Source organism: Saimiri boliviensis, chromosome 12 (genome assembly GCF_048565385.1).
Source record: "Saimiri boliviensis isolate mSaiBol1 chromosome 12, mSaiBol1.pri, whole genome shotgun sequence".
Classification (NCBI taxonomy): Eukaryota; Metazoa; Chordata; class Mammalia; order Primates; family Cebidae; genus Saimiri; species Saimiri boliviensis.
The window spans coordinates 105227197-105245179 of record NC_133460.1 but is presented as its reverse complement, the minus strand read 5'-3'; the positions used below and the strand labels follow the sequence as shown (position 1 = coordinate 105245179).

General features: G+C 46.5%; 1 long non-coding RNA gene across 6 annotated transcripts in view; it reads left to right on the top strand.

Annotated features, from left to right (window-relative positions):
* Nucleotides 1-17983, top strand: part of LOC120362525 (uncharacterized) — a 99129-nt gene that overhangs the window by 33591 nt on the left and 47555 nt on the right. Inside the window, exons 2-8 of one of the 6 annotated variants that reach the window (XR_012512953.1) lie at nucleotides 4792-4919; nucleotides 5699-7503; nucleotides 7768-7818; nucleotides 7969-8309; nucleotides 8436-8513; nucleotides 9273-9378; nucleotides 10857-10993. This is a non-coding gene — a long non-coding RNA (uncharacterized LOC120362525). Of the gene's footprint in view, nucleotides 1-4791; nucleotides 4920-5698; nucleotides 8310-8435; nucleotides 8514-9272; nucleotides 9379-10856; nucleotides 10994-17983 lie in introns of all 6 variants that reach the window. The other 5 variants (XR_012512949.1, XR_012512950.1, XR_012512952.1 and 2 more) reach the window with 5 other exon arrangements.

Sequence of the window (17983 nt, the reverse complement as noted above, 5' to 3'; positions counted from 1 at the left end):
TCCCCATGCTATCTCTTCCCACCTCCCCACCTCCCCGTCCCTCCCCCATTTCCCCCCAACGGACCCCAGTGTGTAATGCTCCCCTCCCGGTGTCCATGTGTTCTCATTGTTCAACACCCGCCTATGAGTGAGAACATGCGGTGTTTGATTTTCTGCTCTTGTGTCAGTTTGCTGAGAATGATGGTTTCCAGGTTCATCCATGTCCCTACAAAGGACACGAACTCATCATTTTAGATGGCTGCGTAATATTCCATGGTGTATATGTGCCATATTTTCCCTATCCAGTCTATCATCGATGGGGATTTGGGTTGGTTCCAGGTCTTTGCTATTGTAAACAGTGCTGCAATGAACATTCATGTGCATGTGTCCTGTTTACCAACGAGGAATCCGAGGCTCAGAATGGGTGGTGACTTCCTCCAGGCCACGCAGCAGCTCACCAGAGCTCCTGCCTCCCCAGCAATCGGGCACAGTTACGGGGTCTCCAAGCGTGGTCGCCAGACCGGCAGCATCAACATCACCTGGGAACTTGTCTTTTGGGCTGGTGTCTCAGACCTCCTGAATAATAAACTCTGTGTGTGAGGCCCAGCGCTCAGCATTCTAATAAACTCTCCAAGTAGTCTGAGAACCTTTGCTGTCTCTTTGGAAACGGAAATCCAGCAGAGAAACACACTTTCTTATCATATTGTTCATCTTTAAAACTGAAATCAGACATGAAAAAAATGCAGGAGTTTGATTATTCGTTTTCATGTTCATGTTGAGAAAGGTCAGTGCTGTGAGAACATTCAGATTTCCGCAGCTTGCAGGTATCTGAATCCGAACTTTGCAGCGGAGACTTCTCAGGGAAGATACTTAGAAAGTCTCTGTGGTCAGGTGATGTCTATGGAACTCCAGTGAGTGACAATATGCCTCTGCTCTTGAGTGAGCATTCTGCATTTTGGGGACACACATCTGATGGCAGACATAATCAAGGGCAGGGATTTCAATTTTCAGAGACAGTCCTGTTTAGAATTCATTCATTCATTCATTCATTCATTCATTTGTTTGATTAGCAACTGTTGCTCGAATATTGACTATGAATTATAAAGACTATGTTAGCAATTAGGTAGATGATCCCTACCCTTATTGAAATTACGGCCAGGAGAAGACAGAGAGCAGGCCAAAAAAATGCATGTAAAATGGATTAGCTGAAATTAATTAGTCACAATGTTTAATGAGTGAGGGCTATAAAGAAGACATTTTTGGGTGCTCCCATAGGCAGGGGGGTGCAGGGAAAGGAAGCATTATGAAAGGGTGGTGGTGACTCATCTTACGACGGAGGCAGTCCCGGGGTTATGGGAGAGAGAAGAATGCCTCAGGCACACCTCAGATGGAGCTTGGAGGAAACACTTCACAGAGGCTGGGGATTTGTGGGCAGAGTCTTTCCACAATCAGAATTAAGCAGAATTTTTATTTTTGATTGTGGAATATTGCTATTGTTAACGTTTATTAAAAATTGATTCAGTTTGGGTACCCTGGCTCATACTTCTAATCCTAACACTTTGAGAGCCAAGGTGGGAGAATTGCCTGAGGCCAGGAGTTTGAGCCTGGCTTGGGCAATATTGCAAGACCTCTTGTCTCTACAAATAAGTAAATAAAATAAAAATAAAATGTATTTAAAATCTGGGAAATATAATACAGAGAAGGTGAACATTTGAAACCATCTATAATCCCACCATGTATACTTAACCACTGACAAGAGTTTGTGGCAGGGTCTTCTGGATTTTTTTTTTTTTTTTTTTTAGACAGAGTCCAATTCTGTCACCCAGGCTGGAGTGCAGTGGGGCAATCTCGGCTCATGACAGCCTCTGCCTCCTGGGTTCAAGCAATTCTCCTGACTCAGCCTCCTGAATAGCTGCAACTCCAGGTACACACCACCATGCCCAGCTAATTTTTTGTGTTTTAGTAGAGACAGGGTTTCACCGTGTTGCCCAGGCTGGTCTTGAACTCCACCCACAATCCACCCTCTTCGGCCTCCCAAAGTGCTAGGATTACAGGCGTGAGCCACCTCACCCAGCTGTCTTCTGGAGTTTTTCATATTAATCCATGCACTATTGTATTAGATTGCATCAGATATGTTATGCTATATATACCATCATACCGTTTTGTAGTTTGCTTTGTAAATTACAGCGTAGCATGGGCATCCTTACGTGTTTATTGAGCACCTCCTCTGTGTGAGGCATACAAACTCTTCAGTGCTGGATGTGCCCTTGTAAACAAAGCCCACCAGAATGCTGTCCTGAGGGTTTTACTGGGTGTAATACATGGAAAAGGGAAAACAGAAAGAACAAGTTCCAGTGAGGAATAATAGCAGCAACCCCATTTGAACAGAAGGGTTAAGGGAAGCCTCTCTGAGAAATGAAGGATGCAGAGAAGTTACCCCTAGTGCCAAGAAGGGAAAGCAGATTGGTGCAGGAAACATATCCAAAGTCCAGAGATGGGGCAGGGCTCACCCCAGGGCACTGATAGAAGGTGGGTGTGGCCAGAGCAGGTGTCCTCCTGTGTGACCTCCAGGTAGACAAATGCCTGGTTACAGAGCACACATCATTGATGGTGCACAGCTTGGGGAGGGAATTCACATGCTCATCTAATTACAATGGAAATGCCTTACGGGGCCTTAAACTGCCCAATGGCATGAATCAGGCTATTTTTCACCCAATACCAGGTGCAAATGATTTGGAGAGGAGCAAAGAGGGATGTCTGGAGGCCCATTAGGAGGCTTTGAGGAAGTCCAGGGAAGAGGTGACAGTTCCAAATACAAAATGTACATGTGCCTCAGTGTTGTTAACACCTAGGATTTATGGAAAGTAGAAAAGCGCCTCTTCAAAGTTTCCTCTCTTAAGAAAAATCTTAAGTGTTAGAAATAATAGTCTCTTTTAAACACTTTCTTCAAAGCCTTCCTGCTTTCTGCTAGTAGCTCTTTGTTAAGCCCTATCCTATGTGCTTACAGGCACGTAGTACATTCTATGTCCTTGTACTTTAACCAAGATGTCTGTGCTGGACGTGCTCACAGGCATGTCCCAGCTCGCAGCCTATTCCCCTTCCTTATTTGGATTTTCTTTTTGTTCTCCATTGCTTTTACCTGTGAAGAAAAGTTTTAAGTTGTTAGCCAATTGGGTTTTAGTTTAGATGGTGAGGTCTGACTCTAGCCAACAGAGATCAGACGCAGCAGTAAGGATGACCCCAAATGCGTAAGTGATAAATATGTCTGCTTTCCTTTGTTCATTGTACTCTTGTGGTGAGATTGCTAACAAGGTACTCTTTCTGCAGGAAGTAAACGGAATTGCTTTGCTGAGAGGTCCTTTGTCCCAGTACTGATTTTTTCTTTGCAGCACCAAACATTTACATATAATAGGATTCCGCTGTATGAATGCACTAAGGTTGCATTAAGCGGCACTGGGGTGTTTCAAATTGCTACAAACACATCTTTGCAGCTGAATTTTTCCACCCATTCATGTTTTCCTGGCAAAATGTCTACAAGTGGAATTTCTTAGCCACTTTAAAGATTTTAATTGTCTCACCAAATGATGCTACAGAAAAATTGCATCAAAGTGTGTTTCTAGTAGGCGGGTGTCAAGGGTTTCCTTCACTGCTCAGGCCTCCTCTGGATGACTGGGGAGTTCCTGAACCACCCAAGGAGCAGAGGGGCACTTGAGCAGCAGAAGCTGCTAGCTGGGATGAATGGGGCCCAGGGTGGGGTGGAGCTGGGAGGCTGAGCCCCAAGAAGAGTCTGATGGGAGGGAGTGCCAGGCCAAGATGGGGGCATCATTCTGAAGATGGGAGGGAGGCATCCAATGGCTGGGGCAGCAGACGGGGCACGCTCTCATCTGTGATCAAGAGACACCCCCTGGCCATCCTAGAAGTGTGGAGGACGACTTTCAGGCACCTTGATTGGCTGGGTGATGGGTGGAGCCATTAATTAGGGAAAAGGAACAAGCAGGGAAGGGGGGGCTAGAAAGGGATATGCATCCAGAGCCCACTTTATTCTCATCCCCTCGGGGATTGTCCTCAGCCCCCAAGTGTACCCTGCACCATGTCTGATCACTGGGAGGGACCTCTCTTCGTGAAAATATGGCTACTTTTAGAAGACAGTGGTAGTGTTCTAAGGCTTCCTGTGTGAAAAAAAACCATGACAGGATGCAGAGATACTGATGTCCCAACAGCCAGGAGGGCATGCTGTTGGAATCCGGGAGCTCAGGGCAGGAGGAAGGGAGGAGGGGCAGTGAGTCCCTGCTCAGACAGAGCGTTAGAGGGGAGCAGAAGAGACGGGACGGGGGCATGCTAGGCAAGCCTGGGAGGGGAGCAGAGGGGCAGAACTGGGATGCTCACGGCCCACATGCCTCTCTGAAGGGACTGACATCAGTAACAGGAACCAAGGTCTCCTTTCCACAGTCTGAGCCAATAAGCGTGGGAAGCCACGTTCCAGCCCTGTGTCCTAGACCAGGCATAACTCCGGAGTGAAACCTCTGGGGGTGGCAGAGTTCACCTTTGCAAAGGTTTTGGTGACTCAGGAGAGCGTTCCTGAGGACAGTGAGCTCAGGCCACTTGAGGTTCACCAGGACATGCTTCTCCACTTAACATTCTAATGACCTCGAGTGGCTTCACATGGTCTGATTTACACCCAGCAAGACTTGGGGAGGAGGAGATGAGAGCAGGGGGTGGGCCAGGGGGCAAAGGCAAGGGAAGGAGCAGCCTCTCTGCAGCTTTCTCTCTCTCGCTCACTTTCACTTTCCTTTTTTTTTTTTTTTTTTTAAGATGGAGTTTCACTCTTGTTGCCCAGGCTGGAGTGCAGTGGTGCAATCTCAGCTCACCGCAACCCCCACCCCGCCTCCCAGGTTCAAGTGATTTTCCTGCCTCAGCCTTCAAAGTAGCTGCGATTACAGGTATGTGCCACCACACCTAGCTAATTTTGTATTTTTAGTAGAGACGAGGGTTCTCCACGTTGGTCAGGCTGGTCTCGAACTCCCGACCTCAGGTGATCTGCCTGCCTCAGCCTCCCAAAGTGCTGGGATTACAGGTGTGAGCCACTACACCCAGCCTCTGGAGCTTTCTTAAAGTTTCACGCCCCTGCACGTGCAGGCAACATCGTGACTGCTTATGAAATCTTAACAGTCACAATGCTTCCACCTGTAAGAAGTGTTGCAGCTTTACTTAAGCCTCATTGGAGGTTTATTTAGTTTATTTATTGAATCTGATTCACCAGGATTCCCGAGTAGACCAAACAGTAGAAGGTGACCCTAAACGTGAGACTGTCTGAAACCAGGGTTGGAATGACTAGTGGCCACTGTGACCCTGTCCCTATGAAGACCAACCCTAGTGACATTGTCAGGAGTGAGCGCTGTCTTTTGCTGGCCTCGTAATTAAAAACAGAGCCACATCCAAGGTAGCAGGAAAAGAATCCTGGTTCCAAAGCCCAGATGCTATAAACCGATGTTTTGGCTTTCAGCCAACAGGTACAGTTTCAGTTTTCCTAAAGCATCTGAAAAATAAGGACAGAAGAAACAGCAATGTCCTTTTTGGGTAGTTTTTGTATGAAAGGAGAGCACCCCAAACCAAGTGATATAATTTGGTCCAGTTTTGCAAATAAATTTACTTGGAATGTCCAAAGTCCACCGCGCAAAAAAGTTCAAAAATGTTTTGAAAACTGCGTTCTTTCCAACAGAGCATGGCTAAGAAGACAATCCTTTCATTCTGGCCCCTGCTGGCTTCTGGCCCTTCCCGTCTCATTTGCTGACGGAACTCAGCCTCCCCTCCTGCAGGAAGAGAGCACTTGGGATTCCAGCACCGCTGGGGGTCAGATCCTTCTAAATTTTCTCTCCTTTGAAGAGCTGGTTAGAGTGGAAGCAGCTCAGACCAGGATGTTAGGCAGGGCTGTGTCTTGCATCCCAAATTTGTCACATAATAGCTGCACGACCAACTGTCCCGGTTTGCCCAGCCCTGTCTTAGTTGAAAGTCTGGTGTGCTAGGAAACCCCTCCTTTTGGAGCGATCTGCGGTGGTTTGTCACACTGGTTTTCTCAACCTCTCTGAGCCTAGCTCACTCTTCTGTGAAGTGGGGTGATCGTGGCTACCCTGAAGCTGTGAGGATCAGATGGTGCATGGATTGGCAAGTGCGAATCAATGGAAGCTTCACTCCCTGAGAGTACACAGTGGGTGCCCCCGGCAGGGCACCCACTTGTGGGTGCTGTCCCACCAGGTCACTTGGATGTTTTCCATCTGTGATGTACTTTTACCCCGCCCAATAATATCCTTTCCATCCCGCCGTTCCTCACCTACTGTCTAGCTGCTTCTAGTGGGGTACCTGTGTAACTCCCCAAGAAAGACAGGCAGGGCACTGCCAAGGAACTGAGTCTGTGGGCTGGGGGACTAGGGGTGCCTCCAGATGTCCTCAGGGCCATCTCCAGCGAGAGGCACCAGGGTCCTGGTTCCAGGGTCCTGGGGAATTCCACCTGGGACACTGCTCCTTTACCAGGTGCCAAGGTTTGAAAGCAGATGAGTGAATTTAGGAGACACCTCTTCATCATTGGCAGCCACAGAGGTTCCTGCAGGAGGAGAAGAGGGTGATGAGCTACACAACCAGGCCACGGCCAAAGTCTCTAGATTAGCCTCAGTGAATCAGAAGACGAGGTTTGGATTGAGGACCTGAGCTTTCTGCACAAGAACTGACCACAATGGAGGGGCAGAATAGTGCCAGTGTCCTGATCTTTCCCTGGCCCTTTCCTCCTGGTGCCATGGCTGTGCCTTTGAGACATGGCTGCCTGGTATAAGTCCAAAGGGTTGATGCCCAGGCTGGGTTCACAGACATGTATGTACTTGGTGGAGAATCCAGAAAAGACTGCACTGCTGAATGTCCCAAGTCATCACAATTTAGAAAAGAATGGCATCAAACCCTTGCCCGACATGAGTGTTGCATCACTCAGCATCCCTAAAGGGTAAGTACAGTATATGATCCTCCATTTGGCAGGTGAGTAAACTGAGGCACAGAGTGGTCTGGCACGCTGCTCACTTGTACATAGCCCATACATGATGGAGCTGGGGGTTCCAACCCAGGAGGTCTAATTCAGAATCCAGAGTTTCAATGCCTACACTAGACAACCGTCTGATGTGGGGGAATCTCTGGAGTCATCTTGCTGTTATCTAAAGCACATTCTGATGATGGAAGCTAAGAGTAATACAAGGGACAGACTGAGAGGTAGTGAGCGACCCATCATGAGAGATATGTAAGCAGAGACAGGATGCCACTTGGAAGGGACCATGGCAAAGCTGAGTCCTTGTACCTCGGGAATCCTAAGAAACAACAGAAAAGGAAAGTCGTGGTTGCATAAATTATTCAGAAGCTGTAAAAGGCTCAGAAATCTCATTAGTGTGTTTCTTTTCTCAGGGAGTAAATATTTTAGGCTTTCAGGCCACTTGCTTCCCTTCTAACTTTTCAACCTCGTCATTGAAAACAGCCGAAGATGACGAACAGGTGGGCATAGTTTTGTTGACAACACGCTGGAGGCTATGGGCCGCTCCTCTCCACTCTCCCACCCCAGCAGGCCAAGACGTTTATAAACGAGCCCTACAACCACTTTCCTGCTGCGGTTGCTGCTGAACGGCAGGGAGCTTCCAGGACGCCCCTCAGTTCTGATCTTTTCTTTCCCCTCCCTGAGCCTCCCTCTGCCTGCTGTGGCTGTTGCTTTCTTGGGCTCCTGGGGCTCTTTGGACCACACTGAGGCTGGTTTCTCTGCAGGAGGGACCCTGGCTGGAGCCCCGCGCTGAGCTCACACCGGGCTCCCAAGCGGTATGCGCCCTCCAGCCCCCACACTTCTGCCCCACTGTCCACACTGCCTGCAGGGGTCTCCTCTCCTGCTGCCTGCCTCTGGCCAGCCCCTTCCTCCGGGGCTGTTCCCTGGTCCCCTTCACTTACCTGCATCTCCTCCCACCTCCCCAGAACAGCTGCCCTCCCCACTCAGTCTCTATCTAAGCCCCGACTCCAGTATTCCCAATGACCCCAGCCAGCTGCTCTCCACTGCTACCCAGTGTCCCCCACAGGGGTGGCGAGTCTCTGGAAGAAGGTGGTGGCTCAGTAAGTACTTGGAGCTTGGTGGTTCCCATGGGTGGGATGGGGCACGGAAGTCCGGGGGGTACAGAGATCAGGGGCTTGAGGCAGCAAAAGAATTGGAGTGAGTTTGAGTCTCAGGCAGGAGGAGACCTGCAGAGTGTGAGATTCTCAGGGCTGGAACTGCCAGAAGCCTATGGGGCCTGTTTCCAGAGCTGCCTCCAAGAGAGAAGGTAACCCACCTGGCTCCCGACCAAGCCCTGTCTTCTCAAAACAAGCTTTCTGTACTTGTAGGGTGGGTGATTTTAGAGATTTTGAGAGTCAATCGTTGCTTCTTTTCTTTTTTCTCTCTTTCTCAGTCCCACCCACTCTAATTCCAGCTCCTGCTTGTCTAAACCCCTCAAGCAAGACTCTTTCAGTGAATGAAAGCTGACAAAGTGAGTCTCAGCCTCCTTCCCAGGAGCAGCTAAGCTGACAGATCCTTGATTCTGACAAGCCCTTGCAGCTCCCTTCTCTCTCAGCCACCCCTGGAGGGAGGCCCTATTATCATCAGTTTACAAATGAGGCTCAGGTGGTAGCTTGTCGGAGGCCAGGCAGCCGGATTGCCGGGAAGCAGCTGTTGCCAGCCCCACTGCTTTTACCCTGTTCCACATCTCTGGTCCTTGTGTTTAGCACCGTTCCTGAGTGGGTTTGCCATAGGCAAAAAGCAAAAACCAAGGCTTGGCTGACAGTCACTGAGGCCCTGTGAAATGTGCAGTGGCAATTCTGGAAACACAGCCTCAGATCAGATCCTCTGCACCCAGATGAACTCATGTCAGGCTTGCTACAATACTATCTGCTGGAACGGCATTCTAATTCCTTAACGCGATGAGGTGTATTTTCCTTGGCCTATTCTAGGCAAAGATCAGCAGCTTCAAATAAGGGCTGGTCTTCATTTAAATTCCTGATTGATATACATTTTTGAAGAACACCGGGAAGTAAAAACCTGAAGGACTAAATTGTGTTGTTGGGAAGACAGTTCCTAAGAAAATGATCTGAGTCATGCCTTCCCAAATCAGCCTTAAGAAATCCCCTGTTTTTCAGGATTCCCTCTCTTCCTTCCATAATATACCTCTGCAAACTTAATGGTTTGCCGATTTCCTTCTTGAATTATGTCAATTGGATTATATTACAAACGTGTCAATTTCTCACTCCAGATTATTGTTCCACTTCCTGGCCCAGCTCTATGGGATTATTTGAAGCCCCAGTCATTGGACCTGCAGGATTCCCTGACCAGAGATGCTCTTCCCAAGCGGGACATACGTGAGTTCCTGCACCCCATGGGTTCTCTTCTACAATAGGATTGCATGCCACTTATTTGGAACGTAAATATTTCCCCATCTTCTAGCCTGCCTGAAGTATTTTGGCTTAAAACTGATGGTAGAATGCAAAAGATTGGAATAAAGTGACAATCTCATAGAAGAACATGTTTAGAAGTATCTGGAGTAAAATGGAGATTTGCTTAAAAATATCTGGCCATGGGCTGGGCGCGGTGTCTCACACCTGTAATCCCAGCACTTTGAGAGGCCGAGGCGGGTAGATCAGGAGATCAGGAGTTTGAGACCAGCCTAGCCAATATGATGAAACCTCATCTCTACTTAAAAAAATACAAAAATTCGCTGGGCATGGTGGCGCACACCTGTAGTCCCAGCTACTCAGGAGGCTGAGGCAGAAGAATTGCTTGAACCCGGGAGGCAGAGGTAACAGTCAGCTGAGATTGTGCCACTGCACTCCAGCCTGGGTGACAGAGCAAGACTCTGTCTCAAAAAAAAAAAAGAAGAAAAAATAATTTATAATGAAATGGCACTTACAGTTATGCCTTTTACCTCAGAATTATCAATAATAAGACTTAGGTCAGCCTGGCTGATAAACCTTGGAGTCTCTTGGGCCCACTCTCATGGCAACTTGGGCCTATGAAGAAGCCAGATGGGATGGAGCTTATAACGACATCCTTCTAAGGAGGGAGGTTCTAATGCACCTAGCTGTAGAAAAATTGCAAAGGACCTCATACCAGTCTGTAAACAACATGGCAGTGGACAGCTGAGATTTCATCACCAGGAAGCATTTCGACGCTAGAGAAGGAGTTAGTGAACTTCTTTTTTCTGTAAAGGACCAGAGAGTAAATATTTTAGGGTTTCAGGCCACTTGCTTCCCTTCTAACTTTTCAACCTTGTCATTAAAAACAGCCGAAGATGACGAACAGGTGGGCACAGTTTTGTTGAAGTGACACCTTATTTACTGTGACAGGCAGGGATTCGGGCTGCCAGCTGTGGGTGGCTGACCCTACCCCTGCAACTGACCAGGGACAGAGACAGCAGAGGCCCCTTTGTATGCAGCTTTCCTCTCTCTTTCTCCACGTCAGCTGCCAGGCTTCAAGCTATGGCTCAAGCCTGTAATCCCAGCACTTCGGGAGGCCGAGGTGGGTGGATCACAAGGTCAGGAGATCGAGACCATCCTGGCCAACACGGTGAAACCCTGTCTCTACTAAAATTACAAAAAATTTAGCTGGGCGTGGTGGCGTGTGCCTGTAGTCCCAGCTACTTGGGAGGCTGAGGCAGGAGAATTGCCTGAACCCGGGAGGCAGAAGTCGTAGTAAGCCGAGATTGCACCATTGCACTGCAGCCTGGCAGCAGAGTGAGACTCTGTCTCAAAACAAACGAACAACAACAACAAAAACCTTAACTGCAAAAAGAAAATTGACCCTCTGGTTACTTTTTTTTTTTTTTTTTTTTTTGAGACAGAGTCTTGCTCTGTTGCCAGGCTGGAGTGCAGTAGCTGGATCTCAGCTCACTGCAACCTCTGACTCCCTTGTTCAAGCGATTCTCCTGCCTCAGCCTCCTGAGTAGCTGGGATTACAGGCATGCACTACCATACCCAGGTAATTTTTGTATTTTATTTTATTTTATTTTATTTTATTTTATTTTATTTTATTGCATTGCATTTTAGGTTTCGGGGTACATGTGATGAACATGCAAGATTGTTGCATAGGTACACACATGGCAGTGTGGTTTGCTGCCTTCCATCCCCTCACCTGTATCTGTCATTTCTCCCCATGCTATCTCTTCCCACCTCCCCACCCCCCGCCCCTCCCCCATTTCCCCCCAACAGACCCCAGTGTGTAGTGCTCCCCTCCCTGTGTCCATGTGTTCTCATTGTTCAGCACCCGCCTATGAGTGAGAATATACGGTGTTTGATTTTCTGCTCTTGTGTCAGTTTGCTGAGAATGATGGTTTCCAGGTTCATCCATGTCCCTACAAAGGACGTGAACTCATCGTTTTTGATGGCTGCGTAATATTCCATGGTGTATATGTACCACATTTTCCCTATCCAGTCTATCATCGTTGGGCATTTGGGTTGGTTCCAGGTCTTTGCTATTGTAAACAGTGCTGCAATGAACATTCGTGTGCACGTGTCCTTGTAGTAGAATGATTTAGAATCCTTTGGATATATACCCAGTAATGGGATTGCTGGGTCAAATGGGATTTCTATTTTTAGGTCCTTGAGGAATCGCCACACTGTCTTCCACAATGGTTGAACTAATTTACATTCCCACCAACAGTGTAAAAGTGTTCCTATTTCTCCACATCCTCTCCAGCATCTGTTGTTTCCCGATTTTTTAATGATCACCATTCTAACTGGTGTGAGATGGTATCTCAATGTGGTTTTGATTTGCATTTCTCTGATGACCAGTGATGATGAGCATTTTTTCATATGTTTGTTGGCCTCCTGTATGTCTTCTTTTGTAAAGTATCTGTTCATGTCCTTTGCCCATTTTTGAATGGGCTTGTTTGTTTTTTTCTTGTAGATCTGCTTTAGTTCTTTGTAAATTCTGGATATCAGCCCCTTGTCAGATGGGTAGGCTGCAAAAATTTTTTCCCATTCTGTTGGTTGCCGATTCACTCTACTGACTGTTTCTTTTGCCGTGCAGAAGCTGTGGAGTTTGATTAGGTCCCATTTGTCTATTTTGGCTTTTGTTGCCATTGCTTTTGGCGTTTTGGTCATGAAGTCCTTGCCTACACCTATGTCCTGAATGGTTTTGCCTAGATTTTCCTCTAAGGTTTTTATGGTGTTAGGTCTGATGTTTAAGTCTTTAATCCATCTGGAGTTAATTTTGGTGTAAGGTGTCAGGAAGGGGTCCTGTTTCTGCTTTCTGCACATGGCTAGCCAGTTTTCCCAACACCATGTATTAAACAGGGAGTCTTTTCCCCATTGCTTGTTTTTGTCAGGTTTGTCGAAGATCAGATGGTTGTGGGTATGTTGTATTTCCTGTGAGGCCTCTGTTCTGTTCCATTGGTCTATATCTCTGTTTTGGTACCAGTACCATGCTGTTTTGATTACTGTAGCCTTGTAGTATAGTTTGAAGTCCGGTAGTGTGATGCCTCCTGCTTTGTTCTTTTTGCTTAGAGTTGACTTGGCTATGCGGGCTCTCTTTTGGTTCCATATGAAGTTTAAGGTGTTTTTTTCCAGTTCTGTGAAGAAGGTCATTGGTAGCTTGATGGGAATAGCGTTGAATCTGTAAATTACTTTGGGCAGTATGGCCATTTTCACAATGTTGATTCTTCCTAACCATGAACATGGAATGTTTCTCCATCTGTTTGTATCCTCTCTTATTTCATTGAGCAATGGCTTGTAGTTCTCCTTGAAGAGGTCCTTTACGTTCCTTGTTAGTTGTATTCCTAGGTACTTTATTCTCTTTGTAGCAATTGTGAATGGCAGTTCGTTCTTGATTTGGCTCTCTTGAAGTCTATTACTGGTGTACAGGAATGCTTGTGATTTTTGCACGTTGATTTTGTATCCTGAGACTTTGCTGAAGTTGTTTATCAGTTTCAGGAGATTTTGGGCTGAGATGATGGGGTCTTCCAGATATACAATCATGTCATCTGCAAATAGAGACAATTTGATTTCCTCCTTTCCAATTTGAATACCCTTTATTTCTTTTTCTTGCCTGATTGCTCTGGCTAGAACTTCCAGTACTATATTGAATAGGAGTGGTGAGAGAGGGCATCCTTGTCTAGTGCCAGTTTTCAAAGGGAATGCTTCCAGTTTTTGCCCATTCAGTATGATATTGGCTGTTGGTTTGTCGTAAATAGCTTTTATTGTTTTGAGATACGTTCCATCAATACCTAGTTTATTGAGGGTTTTTAGCATAAAGGGTTGTTGAATTTTGTCAAAAGCCTTCTCTGCATCAATTGAGATAATCATGTGGTTTTTGTCTTTGGTTCTGTTTATGCGGTGAATTACGTTTATGGACTTGCGTATGTTGAACCAGCCTTGCATCCCTGGGATGAATCCTACTTGATCATGGTGGATGAGCTTTTTGATATGCTGTTGCAATCGGTTTGCCAGTATTTTATTGAATATTTTTGCATCTATGTTCATCATGGATATTGGCCTGAAATTTTCTTTTCTTGTTGAGTCTCTGCCGGGTTTTGGTATCAGGATGATGTTTGTCTCGTAAAATGATTTGGGAAGGATTCCCTCTTTTTGGATTGTCTGGAATAGTTTCAGAAGGAGTGGTATCAGCTCCTCTTTGTATGTCTGGTAGAATTTGGCTGTGAACCCATCTGGACCTGGGCTTTTTTTGGGTGGTAGGCTCTTTATTGCTGCCTCGACTTCAGACCATGTTATCGGTCTATTCAGGGTTTCGGCTTCTTCCAGGTTTAGGCTTGGGAGGGTGCAGGTGTCCAGGAATTTATCCATTTCTTCCAGGTTTACTAATTTATGTGCATAGAGTTGTTTGTAATAATCTCTGATGATGGTTTGGATTTCTGTGGAATCTGTGGTGATATCCCCTTTATCATTTTTTATTGCATCAATTTGGTTATTCTCTCTTTTCTTTTTTATTAATCTGGCTAGTGGTCTGTCTATTTTGTTGATCTTTTCAAAAAACCAGCTCCTGGATTTATTGATTTTTTTGAAGAGTTTTTTATGTCTCTATTTCCTTCAGTTCTGCTCTGATCTTAGATACTTCCTGTCTTCTGCTAGGTTTTGAGTTTTTTTGATCTTGCTCCTCTAGCTCTTTCAATTTTGATGATAGGGTGTCAATTTTCGACCTCTCCTTTCTTCTCATGTGGGCACTCATTGCTATATATTTTCCTCTAGAGACTGCTTTAAATGTGTCCCAGAGATTCTGGTATGTTGTGTCTTCGTTCTCATTGGTTTCTAAGAACATCTTTATTTCTGCCTTCATTTCATTGTTTATCCAGTCAACATTCAAGAGCAAGTTGTTCAGTTTCCATGAAGCTGTGTGATTCTGAGTTAGTTTCTGCATTCTGAGTTCTAACTCGATTGCACTGTGGTCTGAGAGACTGTTTGTTATGATTTCTGTTCTTTTGCATTTGCTCAGGAGTGATTTACTGCCAATTATGTGGTCAATTTTAGAGTAGGTGTGATGTGGTGCTGAGAAGAATGTATATTCTGTGGGTTTGGGGTGGAGAGTTCTGTAAATGTCTATTAGGTTGCTTGTTCCAGGTCTGTATTCAGGTCCTGGATATCCTTGTTGATTGTCTGTCTGGATGATCTGTCTAATATTGACAGTGGGGTGTTAAAGTCTCCCACTATTATTGTGTGGGAGTCTAAGTCTCTTTGTAGGTCATTAAGAACTTGCCTTATGTATCTGGGTGCTACTGTATTGGGTGCGTATATATTTAGGATCGTTAGCTCTTCTTGTTGCAGTGATCCTTTTACCATTATGTAATGTCCTTCTTTGTCTCTTTTGATCTTTGTTGCTTTAAAGTCTATTTTATCAGAGATGAGAATTGCAACTCCTGACTTTTTTTGCTCTCCATTTGCTTGGTAGATCTTCCTCCATCCCTTTATTTTGAGCCTTTGTGTATCCTTGCATGTAAGATGGGTTTCCTGGATACAGCACACTGATGGGTTTTGGCTTTTTATCCAGTTTGCCAGTCTGTGTCTTTTGATTGGGGCATTTAGTCCATTGACCTTTAGGGATAGTATTGTTATGTGTGATTTTGATACTGTCATTTTGATGCTACCTGGCTGTTTTGTTGGTTAGTTGATGCAGCTTCTTGATTGTGTTGATGCTCTTTTACCATTTGGTGTGTTTTTGGAGTGCCTGGTACTGGTTGTTCCTTTATAAGTGTAGAGCCTCTTTCAGGAGTTCTTGTAGAGCAGGTTTGGTGGTGATGAAATCTCTGAGCGCTTGCTTGTTCACAAAGGATTTTATTTTTCCTTCGCTTATGAAGCTTAGTTTGGCTGGATAGGAGATTCTGGGTTGAAAGTTCTTTTCTTTAAGGATGTTGAATATTGGCCCCCAATCTCTTCTGGCTTGTAGGGTTTCTGCTGAGAGATCTGCTGTGAGTCTAATGGGCTTCCCTTTGTGGGTAACCCGACCTTTCTCTCTGGCTGCCCTTAGCATTTTCTCTTTCATTTCCACCTTGGTGAATCTGATGATTATGTGCCTTGGGGTTGCTCTTCTTGAGGAATATCTTTGTGGTGTTCTCTGTATTTCCTGGATTTGAATATTGGTCTGCCTTGCTAGGTTGGGGAAGTTTTCCTGGATAATATCCTGAAGAGTATTTTCCAGCTTGGATTCATTCTCTTCATCACATTCAGGTACACCTATCAGACATAGATTAGGTCTTTTCACATAGTCCCACATTTCTTGAAGATTTTGTTCATTCCTTTTTGCGCTTTTTTCTCTGTTCTTGCCTTCTCTTTTTATTTCATTGAGTTGATCTTCGACCTCTGATATCCTTTCTTCTGCTTGGTCAATTCGGCTGTTGAAGCTTGTGCATGCTTCACGAAGTTCTCGTGTTGCGTTTTTCAGCTCCATCAATTCACTTATACTCCTCTCTATGCTGGCCATTCTCGTCAGCAGTTCGTCCAATCTTTTTTCAAGGTTCCTATTTTCTTTGCGTGTGGTTAGAACATGTTCTTTTAGCTCTCTGTAGTTTCTTACTACCCACCTTCTGAAGTCTGATTCTGTCATTTCATCACTCTCCTTCTCCATCCAGTCTGGTTCCCTTGCTGGTGAGGAGTTGTGATCCCTTTTAGGAGGAGAGGTGTTCTGGTTTCGGGAGTTTTCATCCTTTTTACGCTGGTTTCTTCCCATTTTTGTGGGTTTATCCACCTGTTGTCTGTCTCTGTCCCAGGGAGTTGGAGCTTTATGAGTTTCCGTTGTACTACTGCCTTTTTTGATTTTTCTTTCAGGTCTGATCCGCCCAGCTAGCAGCACGCCTAGCCACTGCCTGCCCGCAGGGGCTTTGCTGAGCTGCTGTGGGCTCCGCCTAGCTGCCCTGAGCTCTTCCCTGTAGTCCTTTTTATATGGGCGTAGTTAGAACTGTCTCGGCAATGGTGGGGTGGCCCCGCCTCTGTTATGGCGGACTCTCTCTGTTGTGGGAGGTTGCCTCGGCAACGGCGGGTTGCCTCGGCAACGGCAGCCTGCCTCCGTAGCGGTGGAGAGTCTCAGTAATGGCGGAAGCCCCTCCCCCACGGAGCCTGACCGTCCGGGTTCAGCTGTGCTTGGTTTGAAGGGCTCAACCCAGAGGGTTTCCAATTACTGTTTTTGTTTTGGTTGTTGTTGGGGGTGGAAGGCTGGGACCAACCGAGCCTGATCTCCTGGCTCCCTGACTCCGAGTCTTTTCTTTTAAGTTGAACGACCCCGAGTTCCGGTCGCTTGTTGAAAAGGCACCGGGATCTCCCGTGCTGCGACTCACGGAGTCGGCTCGAACCGCGGCGCCGGCTCCTGGCGGATTTTTTGCCTAGGAATCTCCTGGCCTGGCTCGCTATTTCAGATGAATGGGCAACTCTGCTGTCTCAGGGCTCTGCTCGCCAGCTAAGAGGGCTCCCAGACCAGTGGCTTTTGTACGGAGAACCGCAGCAACAGGGAGTGGTCACAGCAGCCGCGCGGGCGGAATCAGCCCCGCGGGGGCCAAAACAGCCGCACCGGCTGGGACTGCGACACTGGCGACCCCTCTGCCTGGGTATCTCCTGGTCTGTGGGCAATAAGAGTTCGTCTGTAAATGCGGCATTCACTCGCCCTCTGCACTTTCACTGGGAGCTGAAGTCCTGAGCTGTTCTTAGGCGGCCATCTTCCCAGCATTCCCCAATTTTTGTATTTTTAGTAGAGACATGGTTTCACCATGTTGGTCAGGCTGGTCTTGATCTCCTGGCCTTGTGATATGCCTGTCTCAGCCTCCCAAAGTCTGGTTGCATTTTTAAGGGAGTGACTGAGGAATGTCTTTTTCTTTTCTTAAATTCTCAATGATTTGTTTGAATCTTGTCTTTCTGAAGCAGCCCATCAGGGCATCTTTTTTCTTTTTGTTTGAAATGGAGTTTTGTTCTTGTTGCCCAGACTGTAGTGCAATGGCACAATCTCGGCTCACTGCAACCTCCTTCTGCCAGATTCAAGCGATTCTCCTGCCTCAGCCTCCCGAGTAGCTAGGATTGCAGGTGCCCACCACCACGCCTGGCTAATTTGAACATCTTTAATTGTCCTTGGCTTTGCTCACTGTAAATATGGAAGATGGGAAAGCTAAAAATCATGCCAGGCCACCTGTGGAACCCAGAATGTCCTTCTTTCTTTCATACTTAGAACATAGTTTACCTTAAGTCATATTTCACAATGTTTTTGAAAGAAAATAAGGTGGGGGTGGTGTTCATTTGGCGTTTTTAAGGCTTGAGCTGCCTGCAGGGACTTCTTGTGAGAGCCTGAGTCATTTGCATCCTGAGCAGGAGAAAAGTGGGGCTTTCCCAGGTTATTTTGAATGTGTGCTGCACTAATGACCAAACAAATGTGGAAGGAAAGAAAACATGCAGGGCCCTTGCAGAAAACGCAAGGCAGGGAGGCGGTAGTCTGCTCTCCAGATTTCCTCTTAGACCAGCCATCTCACTGGATTCCAGCAGT